Source organism: Enhydra lutris, unplaced genomic scaffold (genome assembly GCF_002288905.1).
Source record: "Enhydra lutris kenyoni isolate GAN:26980312 unplaced genomic scaffold, ASM228890v2 scaffoldscaffold48, whole genome shotgun sequence".
Taxonomy (NCBI): domain Eukaryota; kingdom Metazoa; phylum Chordata; class Mammalia; order Carnivora; family Mustelidae; genus Enhydra; species Enhydra lutris.
Window position 1 is genome coordinate 2,339,869 of NW_019154132.1, and position 22,012 is coordinate 2,361,880.

Sequence of the window (22,012 nt, forward strand, 5' to 3'; positions counted from 1 at the left end):
ATTTCTGCTTATATAAATCAAGTAAAAATTTAGTAGGCTTCTTACCTATTTCATTTCTAGGAACATCACCATCAACTAGCCAATGCCACAGATCTGCTTTGACTCTGCTGTCCCCGAAAGTAGTCATGCCCACTTGCCCACTTGGCCCCTGTTCCCCCAGGATCCACTGCACTTAGGTTCCCCTATTCAGTGACCCACAGTTCCCATTATAAAGTATGGCCTACAAGACCAGATCTTCATGGTTTCTGGGGCTCCTCTGACAAATTTATTTCTCACAGTAATAGTGAAAGGTATGTCTTCTGGACCCTCCCAGGGTGAGGTGAGGTCTTAAATGAAATATCTGTTCTACTATTTCAATCTCCCTGAGCTTTTTAATCCCTTTCTCTTCACTAAACAAAGGCCAATCCAGCATTTCAAACTCACTCACTGTGAGCCACCTTTCCAATTATATTTCAGCCAACCAACCAAACAAATGGTAAGAACTTCCTGAGCTACAACATTAAATGCAGATTTAAAGTAAGTATCTTTTAAAAGATAAAGATACCAAACTTATATGCAGGAACAGGACATTATAAAATTGAACAGACAGCTCTGGAAAAGAAACACAGAAATTCCAGAAATGAAAATATATACTCATAAAGGTTAAAAACTAAAAGATAGGTGGAAGAGTAGAGTTGACAAAGGTAAAAATATAATAATGACAATTAGCAAACTGGAAGAAGGCAGACTCCAAATGGGGTCATGTGCCAGAGATAGAAACACTCGATCATAGGCCTGGTGAGCAGAGAGTACCTGGAGACAAGGGACACAGGAGGGATTAACTGCTTTTCTCTGAGGGCTCACTGAAGAGGGTGGCCTGAGCTCTTGGGCTCCACCAGGGTCGGGGACTGGGAGGTGGCCATATTCATTCTCATTCCCATCCTACAAAGCAGTATGGAGAGCTTTCAGGGAACAAAAGCTACCAAGAGCAAATCCCAAGCAGATTACTTAACCCAGCCCTTGGCAAGGACACAGCAATTCCGCCTTGGGTGAAAATACTTAAGAATCACTAAAACAGGCCCTTCCCCCAGAAGATAACGAAGAACATCCAGCCAAGACCAAGTTTAATTATCAATGAGAATTGCAAAATTCCTGTGCTGGCGAAATACAGCACATAGAACTCATGGCTTCTTTCCCATGATGGCTTAGTCTTTCAGAGTTAATTTTTTTCTTAAATTTTCTTTATTTTTTTTTTGTTTTCTCTGAATTTTTCTTCTTTCCTTTTACAACCAACACCTTACTTCATCAGTTCCTCTTTTAAAATCTTTTTTAATTTTCATTTTTACCATCATATTCTATCCCTTCATTTTAATTAACCTTATATTTTGTATCTATATAAATTTTTCTTTCTTTAAAATTTTGGGATACAGTTTCTTCTAACAGACCAAAACATACCCTATATCTTGTGTATGGGTTTGTTCTAATCTCCTGCCTGCCTGCATTCTTTCCTTTTTTTTTTTTTTATTTTCTTCCTAACTTTTTCAAACCAATATCTTATCAATTCCTTTTTTTAATATTTTCTAATGTTCATCTTTACATTCATATTCTATCCCTTCATCCCTTCATCATATTTACCCTTATTTTTTAATATACATAAGTTTTTCTTTCTTTAAATTTCTGGGAGACAGTTTCTTCTAACAGAACAAAATACACTGAAAATCAGGTGTGTGGTTCTGTTCCATTCACCAGACTAATCATACATATACATATTTTTTTTCCTTTTTTTTCCTTTCTTCTCCCCCTGATTTGGGGTCTCTTCTGATGTGGTTAGTGTATATTTTTCTGGGGTCGTTGCTACCCTTTTAGCATTTTGTTCCCTCATTCATCTATTCTTCTCTAGATAAAATGACAAGGCAGAAAAACTCACCTCAAAAAAAAGAACAAGAGGCAGTACGAATGCCTAGGGACCTAATCAGTACAGACATTAGTAAGACGTCAGAACTAGAGTTCAGAATGATGATTATAAAGAAGATAGCTGGGCCTGAAAAAAAGCATAGACGATACTAGAGAATCCCTTTCTGGAGAAATAAAAGAACTAAAACCTAAACCACATTGAAATTTTAAAAAGCTATTAATGAGGTACAATAAAAAAATGGAGGCTCTTACTGCTAGGATAGATGAGGCAGAAGAGAAAATCAGTGATATAGAAGACCAAACGATGGAGAATAAAGAAGCTGAGAAAAAGAGAGAAAAACAACTACTGGATCACAAGGGGAGAATTTGAGAGATAACTGATAACATAAGATAAAACAGTATTAGAATAACTGGGATCCCAGAAGAAGAAGAAAAAGAGAGGAAGGGAGAATGTATACTGGAGCAAATTACAGCAGAGGACTTCCCTACTTTGGGGAAGGAAACAAGCATCAAAATCCAGGAAGCCCAGAGAACCCCTCTAAAAACCAATAAAAATAGGTCAACACTGCATCATCTAATAGTAAAACTTACAAGTCTCAGAAGCAAAGAGAAAGTCCTGAAAGCAGCTAAGGACAAGAGGTCCAAAACCTACAAAGGCAGAGATATTAGACTGGCAGCAGACCTTTCCACAGAGCCCTGGAAGGCCAGAACGGACTAGCATGATATATTCAGAGAACCAAATGAGAAAAATATGCCGCCAAGAATACTATATCCAGCTAGGCTGTCATTGAAAATAGAAGGAGAAATAAAAGGCTTCCAAGACAAACAAAACCTAAAAGAATTTGCAAACACCAAACCAGCCCTACAGGACATATTGAAAGGGGTTCTCTAAGTGAAGAGAAAGCCTGAAAGTAACATAGACCAGGAAGAAACAGAGACAACATATAGTAACAGTCACCTTACAGGCAATAAAATGGCACTAAATTCATATCTTTCAATAGTTACCCTGAATGTAAATGGGCTAAATGCTCCAATCAAAAGATACAGGGATCAGAATGGATAAAAAAACAAGACCTGTTGATATGCTGTCCCCAAGAAGCTCATTTTAGACCAAAAGACACCTCCAGATTGAAAGTGAGGGAATGAAAAACCATTTACCAAACAAATGGACATCAAAAGAAAGCTAAGGTGACAATCCTTACACCAGACAAATTAGATTTTAAACCAAAGACTATAATAAAAGATGACAAAGGACACTTTATCATATTTTAAGCATCTACCCAAAAGAAAGAGCTAACAATTTTAAATATCTATGCCCCTAACATGGAAAGAACCACTTATATAAGTCAACTGATAACAAAATAAAAGAAACACTTCAATAATATATATATAAATATATATACATATCTATATGTATATATAATATATATAACAATACAATAATAGTCAGGGACTTTAACACTTCCTCACTGAAATGGACAAATCATCCAAGCAAAAGATCAACAAGGAAATAAAGGCTTTAAATGACACACTGGACCACATGGATATCACAGATATATTCAGAACATTCCATCCCAAAGCAACAGAATACACATTCTTCTCTCATGCACATGGAACATTCTCCAGAAAAGATCACATCCTGAGTCACAAATCAGGTCTCAACTAGTATCAAAAGATTGGGATTATTCCCTGCTTATTTTCAGACCACAAATGCTTTGAAACTCAAACACAATCACAAGAGGAAAGATGGAAAGAACACAACATTCAAATACATGGAGGCTAAGCAGCATCCTACTAAAAAATTTATGGGTCAGTCAAGAAATTAGAAAGAATTTTTAAAATTCATGGAGGTGTGCCTGGGTGACTCAGTGGGTTAAGCCTCTGCCTTCATCTCAGGTCATGATCTCAAAGTCCTGAGATCGAGCCCTGCATCAGGCTCTGCTCAGTGGGGAGCGTGCTTCCTCCTCTCTCTCTGCCTGCCTCTCTAACTACTTGTAATCTCTCTCTCTCTCTCTGTGTCAAATAAATAAATAAATAAGATCTTTAAAAATAATTCATGGATACAAATGAAAATGAAAACACAATTGTTCAAAATCTTTGGGATGCAGCAAAGGCGGTCCTAAAAGGAAAGCATTTAACAATACAAGCCTTTCTCAAGAAACAAGGAAGGTCTCAAATATACAACCTAACCCTACACCTAAAGGAGCTGGAGAAAGAACAGCAAATAAAGCCTAAACCTAGCAGGAGAAGATAAATAATAAAGATTAGAGCAAAAATCAATGAAATAGAAACCAAAAGAACAGTAGAACAGAGCAACGAAACTAGGAGCTGGCTCTTTGAAAGAATTAACAAGGCTGATAAACCTGTAGCCAGACTTATCAAAAAGAAAAAAGAGAGGCCCCAAATTAATAAAATCATGAATGAAAGGGGAGAAATCACAACCAACCAAGTCACAACCAAAGAAATACAAACAATTATAAGAACATATTATGTGCAACTATACACCAGCAAATTTGAATCTGAAAGAAATGGATGCATTCCTAGAGACATATAAACTACCAAAACTGAAGAAATAGAAAACCTGAACAGATCCATAACCAGTAAGGAGGTTGAAGCAGTCATCAAAAATGGACCAAAAAAACAAGAGCCCTGGGCCAGACATCCTCCCAGGGGAATTCTACCAAACATTTAAAGAAGAATTAATACCTATTCTCCTGAAACTGTTCCTAAAAATAGAAATGGAAGGAAAACTTCCAAACTCATTCTATGAGGCCAGCATGACCTTGATCCCAAAACCAGAAAAAGACCCCATCAGAAAAGAGAATTACAGACCAATATCCCTGATGAACACGGATGCAAAAATTCTCACCAAAATATTAGCCAACAGGATCCAACAGTACATTAAAAGGATTATTCATTACAACCAAGTGGGATTTATTCCTGGGCTACAAGTTTGATTCAACATCTGCAAATCAATCAATGTGATACAATATATTAATTTTAAAAAAGAACAAGAACCATATAATACTCTCAAGAGATGCCAAAAAAGCATTTGATAAAGTACAGCATCCTTTCTTGATCAAATCTCCTCACAGTGTAGGGATAGAGGGCACATACCTCAATATCATCAAAACCGTCTATGAAAAACCCACACCAAATATCATTCTCAACAGGGAAAAACTGAGAGCTTTCCCCCTTAGGTCAGGCACACAGCAGGGATATCCACTATCACCACTGCTATTCCACATGGTACTGGAAGTCCCAGCCTCAGCAATCACGCAACAAAAAGAAATAAAAGCCATCTGAAATGGCAAAGAAGAAGTCAAACTCTCACTCTCTGCAGATGATATGACTCTTTATGTGGGGAAAAAAAGATTCTACCCCAAAACTACTAAAACTCACACAAGAATTCAGTAAAGTGGTAGGATATAAAATCAATGCACAGAAATCAGCTGCATTTCTATATACCACCAAGACAGAAGAAAGAGAAATTAGGGAGTCAATCCCATTTAAAACTGCACCCAAAACCATAAGATACCTAGGAATAAACCTAACCAAAGAGACAAAGAATCTGTACTCAAAAAACTACAGGGTACTCATTAAAGAAATTGAGGAAGACACAAAGAAATGGAAAAATGTTCCATGCTCATGGATTAGAAGAACAAACACCGTGAAAATGTCTATGCTACCTAGAGCAATCTATACATTCAGTGCAATCACGATCAAAATACCATCAACTTTTTTCAAAGAAATAGAACAAATAATCCTAAAATTTATATGGAACCCAAAACACCCTGAAGAGCCAGAGGAATGTTGAAAAAGAAAACCAAAGCTTGTGGCATCATAATTCTAGACTTTAAGCTACATTACAAAGCTGTGATCATCAAGACAATATAGTACTGGCACAAAAAACAGTAAGACAATATAGTACTGGCACAAAAAACTGATGCATAGATCAATGGAACAGAATACAGAGCCCAGAAATGAACCTTCAACTCTGTGGTCAACTAATCTTAGACAAAGCAGGAAAGAATGTCTAGTGGAAAAGAGACAGTCTTTTCAACAAATCATGTTGGGAAAATTGAACAGCTACATGCAGAAGAAATGAAATTGGATTATTTCCTTATACCACACACAAAAACAGACTCAAAATGAATGAAAGAACTCAATGAGAAACAGGATTCTATCAAAATCCTTGAGGAGAACACAGGTAGCAACCTCTTCAACTTCAACTGCAGCAACTTTTTCCTAGACACATTGCCAAAGGCAAGGGAAACAAGGGCAAAAATGAACTACTGGGACTCTATCAAGATCAAAAGCTTTTACACAGCAAAAGAAATTGTCAACAAAACCAAAAGACACAGAATGGGAGAAGATACTTGCAAATGACATATCAGATAAAGGGCTACTATCCAAAATCTATAAAGAACTTATCAAACTCAATACCCAAAGAACAAATAATCCAATCAAGAAATGGGCAGAAGACATGAACAATCATTTTTCCAAAGAAGACATCCAAATGGCCAACAAATATATGAAAAAGTGCTCAGCATCACACAGCATCAGGGAAATACAAATCAAAACCACAGTGAGATACCACCTCACACCAGTCAGAATGGCTAAAAATAACCAGTCAGGAAATGACAGGTGTTGGAGAGGATGTGGAGAAAGGGGAACCCTCCTACACTGTTGGTGGGAATGGAAGCTGGTGCAGCAACTCTTGAAAACAGTATGGAGGTTCCTTAAAACATTGAAAATAGAGCTAGCTACTCTATGACCCAGCAACTGTACTACTGGGTATTTACCCCAAAGTTAACAAATGTAGTAATCCAAAGAGGCATGTGCACCCAAATGCTTATAGCAGCAATGTCCACAATAGCCAAATTATGTAAAGAGCCTAGATGTCCATTGATAGATGACTGGATAAAGAAGATGTGGTGTGTATATATACAATGGAATAATATGTGGACATCAAAAAAAAAAAAAAAAAAAACCCAAAATCTTGCTATTTGCAATGATGTGGCTGGAACTAGAGGGTATTACACTAAGTGAATAAGTCAGAGAAAGACAAATATATGGTCTCACTGATATGAGGAATTTGAGAAACAAGACAGAGGATCATAGAGGAAGGGAGGGAAAAATGAAACAAGATGAAACCAGAGAGGGAGACAAACCATAAGAGACTCTTAATCTCAGGAATCAAACTGAGGGTTGCTGAAGGGGAAGGGGGTGGGAGAGATAGGGTGGCTGAATGATGGACATTGGGGAGGGTATGTGCTACAGTGCTGTGAATGGTATAAGACAGACGAATCACAGACCTGCACCCCTAAAACAAATAATACATTATATGTTACAAAATAACTAACTAAATAAATAAATAAATAATGAGGGAAACAAAAGAAAAGAAAAAGATATTAGGATTCAGAGAGAATTTGCAGATGACATTTTAGACTCCACAATCAACTCTCCCAGGGAGAAAATACTAAAAATCATTCACTTTCTTAATATTAGAAACAATGTCAAACATAGGTAGTGTTACATTCACCAGACATAAATCAGCTACAGGAAAATGGAAGGCACTTTAGGAAACTGGAAAGTGAAACTGAAGTTACCATTATGATAAAAATAGTTAAGCAGAAGTCCAGTTCATATTAAAAAAAAAAAAAAAACCCAGCTTAAAAATCCTCACCAAAAAAAAAAAAAATAGCCCATTAAAAAACAGTACACATAACAATTTAAAGCAACCATGCAGTTGGAAAAAAAAAAAAAGTCAATATGGTTTTAAATCTTCTGGGAAAACAGCAGTACCACGTAATGATCACAACTGCAATTTGATGAGGCCAGTAAGAGTAACTTATTTTTGCCTTTACTTTCATAAAATTGTTGCCAAGACCTGTCGTTCTTAACTTACACCATCCTGAAGAAGAACATTATTCTGAAATACATACTTGGGAAACAGAGAGAGTTCAGTCAGGAGCCCTTTGGTCAGCAACACAGTCTCCAACTACAGCCTAGATAGTTCTACGCTAGTTTATAATGTGCTCTCTAGTGGAATAATAGAAAATCCCATTTCTCAATGTAATTGTAAGAAAATCTTGTCATTTCTAAACTGCTTTAAGTCGTTTATCCTGTTACTGTATATTCTAAACTAAGTAAAAAAGCACCATTTGTCCAGTTACCTTTTTGAGAAGACTGAAAACTCTAAAAATGAATATATATCAGATTGACAAAAATTACTACTATTAAGTATCTATCAATCAAAATGATAACATTAAAAATTACAAATATACATTGGTAAGGAAATCCAGAAACTCATGAACCTGTGTTAAGGAGCCTGACTTTTCAATCTGAGAAGTAAAGTATATGAGACTGTCACATAACTTTCAAGAGTATCATGAGCTTCATAAAATGGGGTGATGAGCAGGTGAATTCTACTAAACATTTAAAGAGTTAATACCTGTTCTCTTCAAGCTACTCCAAAAAATAGAAGGTAAGTTGCCAAATATGTTCTACATGAACTACATACCAATATCTCTAATGCAAAAATTTCAGATGCAAAAATTCTCAACAAAATATTAGCAAGCCACATTTAACAATACATTACAATACATTAAAAGGATCATTCAATTCCACAATCAAGTCTAATTTATTTCAGGGATGCATGGATGATTCAATAGTTGCAAATCAAGCAAAGTGATATGCCATTTTAACAAGACAAAGGGTAAAAATCATATGACCACCTCAATAGATCCAGAAAAACCATTTGATAAAATTCAACAACTGTTCATCTGTTCATGATAAAAACTCTCAACAAAGTAGGTGTAGAGGGAACATACCTCAACATAACAAAGGTCTTATATGAAAAACCCATAACTAACACCACACTCAATGGGGAAAATCTGAGAGCTTTTCCTCTAAGCTGAGAACACCACAAGGATAGCCACTCTCACCACTTTTATTCAACACAGTACTGAAAGTTCCAGCCACAGTAATAAGACAATAAAAGGCACCCATTCGGTAAGGAGGAAGCTAAGCAGTCACTATTTGCAGGTGACAAAATATTATATATATAAAACCCTAAAGACTCCACCAAAAAACTATTAGAAGTAATGAATGAAGTAATAGATTGCAATGAAGTTGCATGATACAAGATTAATATCCAGAAACTGCTTGCTTTTCCATACACTAATAACAAAGTAGCAGAAAGAAAAATTAAGAACACAATTTCATTTAGGGGACCTAGGTGGCTCAGTCCATAAGCATCCAACTTTTGATTTCAGCTCAGGTCATGATCTCAGGGTAATGAGATAGAGCCCTATGTCCAGCTCTGCGCTGGGTATGGTACCGGCTTAAGATTCTCTCTCTCTTCCTCTCCCCACCCCCTCCCTGGCCCCCGCACTCTCACTCTAAAACAAAACAAAACAAAACAAACAAACAAAAAAAAAAACAACAACAACAACAACAACAAAACTAAGGGGTGCCTGGGTGGCTCAGTGTGTTAAGCCTCCACTTTCAGCTCAGGTCATGATCTCAGGGTCCTGGAATCGGCTCTCTAATAAGCAGGGAGCCTGCTTCCTCCTCTCTCTCTCTCTGCCTGCCTCTGCCTATGTGTAATCTCTGTCTGTCAAATAAATGCATTAGATCTTAAAAAAAAAAAAAAAAACTAAAAAAAAAGAAAGAAAACAATTTCATTTACAATTGCTACAAAAAGAATAAAATACCTAGGAAAAAAGTTAATGAAGGAGGTGAAAGACCAATACTCTGAAAACTATAAAAAAGTAACTGAACATGACACAAATACGTGTAAAACTATTCCATGATCTTGGACTGGGAGAACAAATATTATTAGAATGTCCATATTACCCAAGCAATGTACAGATTCAATGCAATCTGTATCAAAATACCAACAGCATTTTTCACAAATATATAACAAATAATACTAAAATTTGTATGGAACCACAAAGGACCCCAAATGGCCAAAGCAATCTAAGAAGAATAAAGCTGGAGGTATCACAAATCCAAATTTCATGATGTCTACCAAAGCCGTAGTAATCAAAACAGTATGGTTCTAGAACAAAAACAGACACATAAATCCATACAACAGAAGAGAGAACCCAGAAATAAACCCATAAATATATGGTCGATTAATCTATAACAAAGGAACCAAATACAATATATAATAGGGAAAGGGCAGTCTCTTAAATAAATGCTTCTGGGAAAATTAGACAGCCACATGCTGAACCACTTTGTTATACCTTATATAAAAATAAACTCAAAATAAATTAAAGACCTGAATCCATAAAATTTCATGGAAGAAAATACAGCCAGAAATTTTTTAGATAAAAGTATTAGCAACATTTTTCTAGATATATCTACTAAGGCAAGGGAAACAAACATTAACTATTGGAACTATACCAAAATAAAAAGCTTTTGCGCAGCAAAAGAAACCATCAACAAAATAAAAAGGCAACCTACTGAATGGGAGAAGATATTTGCAATACACATATCCGATAAGGACTTAACATTCAAAATATATTTAAAAAAACTTATATAACACCAAAAAAGCAATCATTAACAAATGGTCAGAGTAGGGGCGCCTGGTTAGCTCAGTCGATTAAGCACCAGATTCTTGATTTTGGCTCAAGTCATGATCTCACAGTGGTCAGATCAAGACACATATATCACCCTGTACTCAGAACGGAGTCAGCTGGGGATTTTCTCTCTCCTGCTCCCTCCGCCCCTTCCCCTACTCATACTCTCCCAATCAATACATCAATCTCTTTAAAAAAATTTTTAAAAAAAGTGGGCAGAGTACATGAATTGACATTTTTTAAAAGAAGACATACAGATGGAAGATACATGAAAAAATGCTCAATATCACTAATCATCAGGGAAATGCAAATGAAAATCACAGTGAGATATCACCTTATACCTATCAGAATGCTAGAGTTAAAAACAAACAAACAACAACAAAAAAAAAAGAACGAATATGGGACACCTGGGTGGCTCAGTTGGTTAAGCGTCTGTCTTTGGCTCAGGTCATGATCCCAGAGTCCTGGGATCAAGCCCTGCCTTGGGCTCCCTGCTCAGTAGGAAATCTGCTTCTCCCTCTCCCTCTGCCCCTTCTCCAACCACTCATGCTCTCGCTCTCTCTCTCACTCTGCTCTCTCTTCAACCAAAGAGCAGAAACAGACCCATAAATACAGAGACTACATTGATGATTGCTGGGGAAGTGGGGAGGGTGGCAGCTGGACAAAACAGATGAAGGGGAGTGGAAAATACAGGCTTCCAGTTATGGAATAAATAAATCAGAGAAATAAAAGGTACAGACAGCATAGGGAATACAGTCAGTGGTAGTATATTAGCATTATTATATGGTGACAGATGGTAGCCACATTTGTGGAAAGGACAGCATAATGTATAATCTTGTCAAATCATTATGTTGTATACCTGAAACTAATGTAACAATGTGTATCAACTATACTTCAATAAAATTTTAATTTAATTTAATTTAAAAATAAAAGACTGATGAGCTCTTATACCATTCAAAAGATGGTAACAACAAAAGGGAAAGGGGATGGAAAAAGAATTTAAGTAATTTGTTCAATATGGAGTCCCTCTGGCAAGATAAAATGACATTTCTAATACAATCTACCAATCAGATAAATTCCACTACAACCTTGTAACAAAGAAAGTAAGGTAGGTATGCAGAAAGAAGATAACATGCTCAACTATACCCAAACAAGACCAAAAATATAATACAGAGAGGATTACTATAAAGCAAAGGGCCACAATTTTTAAAAACACAACAAAACAAAACAAAAAACAGCTTAATTAAGCAATCAAAATTAACAAATAAAATTACAGTGAATGTATTATAAATCACCAAAAACCCTTCCTGGAGTCTTGCAGTAAAAGATGAAATACAAGGATTAAATAAGGATTAAATTAAGGCAGCAAGAAGAAAGCTTATGTTCAAGTTGGGAAATGAACATAAGGCAATCATCAGCAATATCATCATGACCAGTATATACTAACTACCTATACCAATGCTATTTGTTGGGAAACAAAGATTAAATAAGGATTAGGATAAGATGGCAAGGAGAAACCCTGTGTTCAGGTTGGGAAATGAGCATAAAGAAATCATCAGCAATATCACCATGACCAGTATTTACTGACTACATATAGCAATGCTATTTGTTGGGAAACAAGGATTATTAAATAAGGCTCAGGTTAAGGGGGCAAGAAGAAACCTTATCTTCTTCAGGCTGGGAAATGAGAGAAGGTCATCATCACCAATATTATCATGATAAATTATACTGACTACATCTATCAATGCTATTTGTTGAAAAACAACTGTCCACGGGTCTCCCACATTTCTGCACATCTTATAAGCAGAGGTATTCAAAAGTCCTCTTTCTCTTCAAGGATGTCTGTATAGTGAACAGCTTAAGAACATAAAGTGTCTTCTCCCAAAACAAGTTTGTTTACTGTCCATCATAAGATTCAGATTCCCTAAAATCGGGATTTCTCTCCTGTAACATAGCCCACTACATAGGCAGATATCACCTTGCCATCTTCATATCACCCCATTAAAAACTAGGGCCCAGGAAATGAGAGCAAGAAAATGTGACAATTTGGTTACCGCTATTGCCATGAGTAATAAAGCCCAAGAGTCTTGTGTCTTCTGCCGGTACCCATGAAACTGGCAAGGTAACTTGTTGGCTTGCAAATGGGACCTTTCACAGTTCTTGACAACAATAAGGATTTTATTAATATTATCCCCTAAGTATCCCATTAGCCTATAAGGAAAGTACTCCTACTATTTTCATTTCATAGGTATATACATGGAACAAATGTTGATCAAGTGCCAATTATGTACCAGGTACTATTTGAGATACTGAAGATAGAGCTGTGAAAAATACAGATAAAATCCTTGTCTCTGTGGAGCTTTACAGTAGATGATGAAATGACTATGATGATGAAATTAAGACCCAGAGAACTATGTACCTTGCCTAGGGTCAAGTAAGTAATACTTGTAAGTAATGGAGCCAGGTTGCATCTGAGCAATAGGACTCTCTGAGCCTGAACTCTTAACCACTATACTATAGTTCTTCCCACACTGTAGTGATAAAAAGGCCGAGTCATAAGATTCCAAAGATCACTGCACTTAGAATCATCTGGCACTATAACCCATTAAAAGAAACCAGGACTCCCAGAAACTCCCTTGTAAGTCTACAGCAGTAAAAAATGCCTAGCACATTTTGTTCTAAAAGAATGCAAGAAAGCCAGAAAGCTAACCAAGGATACTAGGATCATATCTAAGGAGCAACCTGAGTCTTGCTCAGGCTTTCAAGAGGTCAAATTTGAGTATTACTGATGATAACTGCAATGGACTGAAACATATGAAATGTATTCATTATAGTACTTTAAAAATATATTCATTATGATACTTTTTTTAAAATTCCACATTTACAGGATGGTAGGTGTTAAAGGGATGAACTGTGTTCCCCTCGGCATTCATACATTGAAGCCCAGTATCCCAGAACTGTGTCTCTATTTGGAGACAGAGTCTTTAGAAAGGTAATTAAAGTTAAACTATGGCATATGGGGAGTCTTAACCCAATATGACTGGTGTCTTATAAGAAGGCATTAGGGAATAAACACAGACCAAGGGACAACTATGTAAAGACAAAAAGAAAAAACAGCCATCTAAAAGCCAAGGAAAGAATCCTCAGAATGAAATTAACCCTGCCAACACCTTGATTTCAAACCTCTAGTTTCCAGAACTGTGAGACAATAAATTTTTGTTGCTTAAACTACTTAATCTGTGTTATTTGTTATAACAGCTCTAGCAAACTAACACACTACGAAACCACCTCCTTAATTTGAAAGCTTTTAAGTAAAGAATCAAGCTATTATCCTATCGTTCCTATGTGATCTGTGATTTAGAATAACCAAATAGTTGATAAGGGTAAGTTCTTTTTTGTTTTTAGAAAAGAATTATAGCTAATTGAGCAAGGAGGAATAACAGAACTAGAATATCCATTTGTAACACTTAATGAATAAATTTAGACAATGAACATCAATGGCTGAAAAAAATAACACAAAGAGAAAAGACTAAACATTACATACCTTTCTGATATTAGTATAAAACACTATCTTTGAAATTTCCAGGGGGGCAAAAAGAAATCCAGATGTCAAAACCCTCTAAGACAATAGATCTGATTTCTGCAACAACAACAAAATCCCCAAGAAATGAAACAACAAACAAATAGAAATGGAGGGAAAACCAGTCTCAGTGCACAGACTTTATTTAGACACAAAATTCAAAAAGCTGTCACAGAGATAGAGATAATTAGAAAAATGCAAACATTGACCGGATATTTGATAATATTAAGGAATTTTTATTCTTTTTAATTGTTTAATGTTTAGTTTTTAATTTTTTATGCATGATAAATGATATTGGGCTTTTTTTTTCAGAGCGATTATCTTTTAGAGATATATATTGTAGTATTTACAAATGAAATAAATGACATAATGCCTGAGATTATTTTCAAAATTATCGGGATAAAGAAATAGGAGTAGATTTAGATGAAATAAGATTAGCCACACAGGGATAAATAACGAAGCTACACAGATGATGGATAAGAGGAGTTTATAATGCTGTTCTATTTTTATATTTCTATAACTTCCATTATGAAAAGATAAAAAGATCTAGGATACTTGTTAAAAATACATAGTATAGGCCCTCTCACTTCCCAAGATTCTTTTTGTGGGTTTAGGCCTAGTTATGTGGATTATAACCATCTTATCTAGTCACTTTAACACAGATGTAGAAGAAACACCAGCTTAGAGGTTCCACACTTGAGAGCAAGCAGGCTTTAGGTGCTAGGAAATACCTGCACCAAAAGCACACACAGACTCCCTGGTCCCCCAACAGCAACCAGGTTAGTCTACAACAGCCAATGCTGATCCATTTCGTCCTCTCCAGGAAAAGGACCAAGGATTGGACGCACCAACAACCCACTGAAATTAGCCTGAAAGGATTAATCCAGTTTTCTTCCACAACACACCACACATGTCTACTGTCTTTTCAGGGATGTCTCATCCCTTCAGGTACAAAATGTGTTCCCAGAGACACGGTCCCCCAGCTTTCCATCATCTCTGAAGATAACAGAAAAGACAAAAACTTACAACTAGTTAGACAGACAATCAAATGCCAGAAAATGGCAGACATGTAAGAAAACAGATGGAAATAACTGGATTGAGAAAACCCAAAATCCAGGCTTTAACTCAGAAAAGAGTCTAATTTATCTCTGCATCTCCAGCAGGCACTCAGTAAATGCATTGGGTTAATGAAAAAATTAATAAAACTAATGAAACAATGCTCCCACGATGGATAGTGGGGAGGGAGATGACTAGCACAGGAAAGGAAAATATGATCATCACCCTAAGACTCAGAAATACAGCATCTAAAACAACCTACCAGAGGAGTCAACAGAAAGTACTGAAAAACTCTTTAATATTCTCATTAGAATGCAACAAGACTTTTATGAAAAAGTACAAAAGCCATAATGAAAGAAGAGGCTAAGGGAAAAATGGGATTAAATGCCCACTAAAAGCAGTGAAGGGCAAAAGTGAAGTAAAAATAGATTCTAAACTGTAGAAGACACCAAAGAAAAGACAGTATATACAACAAAAACAAGTCTTCCAACCCCCACGCAAGGCAAGAATATATTAAAAATAAAAAACAAGAAGGCAGAAGTAAGTCCAAACTTCTCTGTTATGATGATCATTATAAATGAATTTAATTCCTCTCTACTAAAGATAAAATCTCTCAGATTAGGGGAAATAAAATAAGGGAAAAAAATAGTACTACCTGTCAAAAAAGCCAGATCAGGTATACTTCAAGCAGATAAAAATAAAAGAAAGAGGGCGCCTAGCTGGCACAGTCAGCAGAGCATGCGACTCTTGATCTCAGGGTCATGAGTTCTGGCCCCACATTGGGTCCAGAGATTACATAAGAAAAAAAATTAATAAATAAAAATAAATAGAAGAAAGAGGGAATGGAATTATTAACATAAGACAAAGTAGATTTCAAGGCAAAAGCACTGAGCAGAACAGTGATTAAGATCAGTCATGAATTTCTATGTGTAAAATATCATTGCATTGAAAAAAATAAAAAGAACGAAAAGAGTAAGAAGCAAAAATTATTACAAGTGCAAGGGAAGTTGAGCCTACAAAATCTAACACCATTAAAAGAGCACACACCTCTCAACCTAATGTATTCTGTAGGAAAAAATGACAAAGCACAGAGGATTAGAATAACATAACTGATAAAGTTAATGGATTTATATCAGACTTTAACTCACCTATAAAAAATACATCTTCCTTTTAAGTATCAGTGGAACTTTTATTAAAAATTATGATGCATCAGGACACAAAGAAAACCTCAGAAAATTCTTAAGTAAAAATGACACAAAGCTATAGTCTCGGTTTCCAAAGTGATAAAATTTTAAACAATAAAAAATATTAGAAATTTTAAAATACTATACTAAGTAATACATAGAACAAAAAAAAAAATCTGCCATTACAGGTTAAGTTTAATAACAGGACTACCACTTATAAACATTTAGGAAATAAAATCAGGTACACTCCAAAGAACATGTATAACCTTAAAGCCTTTCAATAGTAGACAACCAACGAAAAATCTTCCTGTTCAGTTACTGATACCTACAGTTTCTTCCCCCAAAAAGTGGGTGGGGGAAGGGAATGGAAATTTTTCATTTACAGTAAGAAATTAAAGTCCATAGTTTAAGATAACACACTTCAAAATGAACCAGTTTTAGGCCACCTGCACCCAGCTGATGGGTTGATAAAATATAACTAATACCAGATGCTTCCATGTTTTTATAAGGCATAGAGGTAAAGAGAGCAGGAAGGCAGGGAAAGTCACAAGTTTAGAAGGGTTCAAAAAGTAGACACTGAGGACACAGAAAAAAGTTCAATATGCATCCAATTTTTCTTAGTATAAGTACTTTAATTCTAACATAAATTGCATCTACACTGACAAGAAGTACAAGCAAGAAGTACTATTTTATATCAGTTACATTGGGAAAATGAATTGACTTGATTGCCTATAAAGGCTGGTGGTTGCTAATAGTTCTAATAATCAAGAATAAAGGAAAATATCTAGGTTTGTGAACTACTACAGTAGCAGTAGGGAAACAACCCCTGTATTCGATTATAAAATGGACAGTTTCCACATCTGCTGAGTATTAGGCGTTAGCTTAGTTTTAGGAATAGCTACCATTCCTTAAGTACCTGAGTGTGTGAACTAGGTAATACTTCCTGTCAACCTAAACACCAAATAGGACAGGTTGGCATCACCGATTTACCTCAGAGCCAATTGAGTTCCATAAGGGCCAAAGACCATATAACTAGCAAAGGTACAAGTTGGGATTCCAACCCCAGAGCTCAATAAATTACAATTATGAAATAGAACTATGAGGCTTAGTATCAGGTTATAGACAAATTATAGGCTCCCAGCTAATACTAATTAGTCATGTGACCTTGGATACTCATTTATTCAAAAAGTACTTACTGAGCATCTTCTGTGTACAAGTTTCTGTGTTTACATATGAAGGCTCAGAGTTCTCAAATCTCAAAAACTATGAACAAATATACTATCCACCTCATAAAAGTCCTTTTTTGTAAACAGAGAAGTTTCTCACCATTCAACTATACCACACCAGGGCATTTGATTCATTATCACAGTCACCTGGGGGCTAGTAAAGTGAAACACAACACAATACAATCATTTCAAAGACCTTCCCCAGCATTCCCATGTTTGGCCAGATTTAGGAACCTGAAAAATAACTGCATTTTTGCTTCTTAAAAAAGATGTTTTACTTATTAACATATGTTAATTTAAAGAGCGTGAACTCAAAAAGAGAACATCACATCTTAAATAGTATTAGTGCATGCAGTACATTTAGGGTAACTAAAATATTATTAACCTTTAGAAAGGCTCAGCAAATTTAAACAGTTTAAGAATAACAAAAACATGGTTTCTGAACTTTGGAGAACTAAACCAAAGCACTGTGTTCACAAAGAGAAAATTCTTTGCCATAGAGATGCACCACCTTGGCCTTCAGGAAGAAGATAGGTTTCCATATAAAGAATTTTAAATAAGAGACATCAGATCCATTCTTCCGCAAATATTCCTGAAGGAATCAGCATGGACAGAAAAAAACAGAGGGAAACATTACCACACAACAGCTCCATGAAAACCTGGAGACACCAGCTGCATTTTTTCCCTCAATGAACTGCCCACTCTAAGCAACCTTATCACACTCACACAGTAATTACCCAACCCTGGAGAAATAGATCTCCTGAAAAATGAAATAGATGCTCCTGAGAAATGAATTTTGTTTTGTTTTGTTTTTTTAACACACATAGGCACTCTGCCCTCAAAAGGCCATACACAAAATATCCAATAACAGTCTCTATTAACAATAATAGTAATGATTTTTTTTCATTTTTTATTGTATTATGTTAGTCACTATACAGTAAATCATTAGTTTTTGATGTAGTGTTCCATGATTTGTTGTTTGTGTATAACACCCAGTGCTCCATGTAATCCATGCCCTCCTTAATACCCATCACCAGGTTCACCCATCTCCCCATCCTCCTCCCTTCTAAAACCCTCAGTTTGTCAGTTTGTTTAGTATAAAGTGCTTAGGACACATTTTAAGGGCTCTATAAGTTTTATAGAGTGACTTTTTTTTCATAGTGACTAAGATAAAGTATTATCTTTATAGAGTGACTTTTTTTTTATAGTGACTAAGATAAAGTATTATCTAAAACTTATAGAGCCCTTAAAATGTGTCCTAAGTGCTTTTACTACCTCACAAGTCCATATGAACAACCCTGTAAGGTCTGTAGAACTATTCTCTCCATCAAACAGGGCAGTCCCATCTCTACCCCATTTTACAGATGAGGGAACAGAAGCAACAGCCATGTTCCCACCAAGCTGCCTGTGTACATAACGATTACATAACGATCATACAAAAGTGCCTTGCAGCAAAGATGCTTCCACCTATCCTTAAGCAGCTGAAGACAACAGATAGGACTCTGGGCAAAATGTGTCATTAGCAACTTTTGAATCCTGTGTCAAAGGCCTCCTCAGCTACTACCACCCCATATCAGCCACCCAGGATAAAATTTTACTTTTGCTAATTAGCAAAACGTATCAAAACAGAAGATTCTGATTCACTATATTTGTTCACAAATGACATATTGACAGTTTTCCTAAAGCATATTATCCAAACTTTCTGTTTGTAATTTTATCTCACATCAAAAGAATTTTAGGTTTTAGCTAAAATTTGGGTTTTCCATCCTCCCTTCTTCCGGCCACATGCTCCCAGTGCCCCTCATAGCCAGCCATGCCTTGCAAAATTGACAAAATCAAGGACTTCCTGCTCACAGCCAGGTGAAAGGATGCCAAATCCATCCAGATCAAGAAAAAGAAGGATATCTGAAGTAAGTTTGATGCAGCAGATATCTTTTATAGCTTGGTCTTCACAGACAAAGAGAAGGCAGAGACACTGAAAGCAGTCCCTGCCCCCAGGTTTGGCAGTGAAGAAGCTGAAATGAACCTGGCACACTCACTTGAACTGTATTAAAATTTTAAAAATTAAAAAATAAAAAAAGAATTTTAAACACTATAAAGCTACAATAAGGTATTGCAACAATGGTGAACAACACACTTTGAAGTCGGAAGTTTGGGCTTGTACTAGCTATGTGATTTCAGCTAAGTCATCTCACTTTTCTATACTTCATCTGTGAAATGGGTACAAGCCTTCATGAAGCAGGGCAAATATTAAACCATGAAGTTCCTAACAGACTGTCAGGTAGAACAACTTAGTTTAGAGGAAATGAGGGTATGGCATAATAAAGAATAGACCAGGAAGGAAATAGGGGAACATTCACAGAAACCATATAATGACTTACCTTAGGGCTAGGTACAGAGACAACCCTGATCTGCCTGGTTTAGGATGGGGAGAGGGGACATTGAGAGTACAATGGAGGCAAGATAGGTAGAAGAGATTTCCTAAGGAAATCCTGCTTCTCTTACCCTCCCTCCTCAGAAGTCCACCTCCTCCAACCTAGGAAGTAAAGTGGGAGATGGCCTGGAAGCAGTTGCCAAAGTCCCTTCCCCAGAACTGGTACCACCCAGTACTAGGGCTTCATGCAGCTCTGTGCACAGGCTATAGTACTTCAGGGTTCAGGAGTAAGGGATGGCCAGGTGAAAGGTGAACCACAAAGGGGATATCTTAAAAAGGTATGGCTCTCAAGGTAAGCAGAGGAGCAGAAAAGCAACATAAGCAGGTAGGAGGTCAAAAGAAGAGATTTTATTTTAGAAGATGGACAATCTCAGAAAGCTTGTAGGCAGCTGGGGAAAACAGCAACAGGAAAGAGTACAAAATAAGTGGAGCCAGACTCAGAAAGAACAGTATTTGGTAGAAATAAGACAGCTAGTAGGGCCAGGCTTGGTAAAGAAGAGGCATGTCTTCCTCTTCCAAGACCAGAGGAGAGGGACCATGAAACTACAGTAAGATTTTAAAGGGATAAAGTGTGATTTGCTTAAAAATGGGCTTGATCTCAATGAACTCAGAAAAAGACATTTTGCTAAAAGGGAACAGGAAATGGGTTTGGAGTATGGCTATGAGGAATAACTCTGGACAATGACTGGGACAAAAGCACAGCTGGCTCTGTAAGTCAAGATTTAATAGAATTTTCCTATAATTCCCCTTTCCAATGTCTGAACATTCGTATGCCCTGACTCCCCCCCCACCCTGACAGACAATGATGTTCTGTGGCAAAACATATCCTTGGAAATATAATCTTTGTTAAAAGATAATCTATACCATGATTACATATAGAAAAATCTAATCCCAGAGATAAGAAATGCAAACCACCATAGTACACACAGAAAACTGAACAACTTGAACTTAAAATCCAAGATTATTTTTGTAAAAAGAGGCAGTTGGTCTTCATAAGAAATTTAAAGGATCTTTAAATCTTGATTTCAAGAAATTGCAATATCAAGGTCCACAGAGAGTACAAAATGGTTATGCAAAAAAAAAAAAAAAGACATATATATTTCTTTCCTTATTTCAAGGCTCTCTATTTTGAAATTGATTAAATGCCAAAGTAAATAAATTAAATTCTTACTTTAAAAACAGAAATGGGTACACCCATCTGTTCATACTGAAAGATGCAATACAACAGTGGCGGTTTCTTGACAAGGCCCAATCATGAAATATGGGTTAAATGCAGGTAGATTAAGCAATTGCTCTCATTCTGTGGTCTGAATGACAGCAACCAGGGCACTTCAGGACTGCTGAGAGGTGCAGGATTGAATCAATGCAAGCCAAAGAATTGGCAAAACTGGCAACCAGCAGAGGCAGAGATGCCAGAGGTTGGGCAACGTCAAGGCCTATTTCAAAATATCAAAGGAACTCTCTCAGGGAAATAAAAGAAGAATAATGTCAGAATCTCACCTTACAGAGCCCAGACCAAATAAAAAACACCTGGATCTTTCTGGAGAGACTCTAATGCTGCAGAGAAAGGTATACAGCAGAACTAATCTTTTCTGAGTTGTTCTCCTGGCCAGGGGCTAGGTCCAGTACAGTAAACCCCAAATTTGGTAATAAATCTTGATCTTTTTATCATTTACATTTTCAAAGGAAAAAAGGTATTAGCAAACACAAACATGGCTTGGCAAATAAAGTTCAGGACTCAAAAGCTAATGTGAAAGTTGATTTTTTCACTTTTTTCTCATTGCCTTAAAAAAGACAACTGTGTGATAAAGCTATATGACTGTTCACACTGTCTAGACTTCACCACCTGAGTAATTTGCTCCTTATAAACATAAACAAACAAATGCCAATTAAAAAAATACAGGGCAGGAAGCCACTTTGGAATAAATAAAAGACAGTGTGGATAAGTCCTCCCAGTAATTCCTAAGAATTTTTCTGAGATTTCCAAAATATTTGACAAACAAAAAGATTTCTTTCTCCAATGTTTTTAGACCATAATAAGAATCAAT

General features: G+C 36.2%; 1 protein-coding gene and 1 pseudogene across 1 annotated transcript in view; one reads left to right on the forward strand and one right to left on the reverse strand.

The window, feature by feature from the left end:
* The window catches only part of LOC111156715 (GDP-mannose 4,6-dehydratase), a 628,939-nt gene that overhangs the window by 532,414 nt on the left and 74,513 nt on the right, over positions 1-22,012 (reverse strand). The gene's annotated exons all lie outside the window — the stretch shown is intronic.
* Positions 19,344-19,554, forward strand: LOC111156716 (annotated as a pseudogene).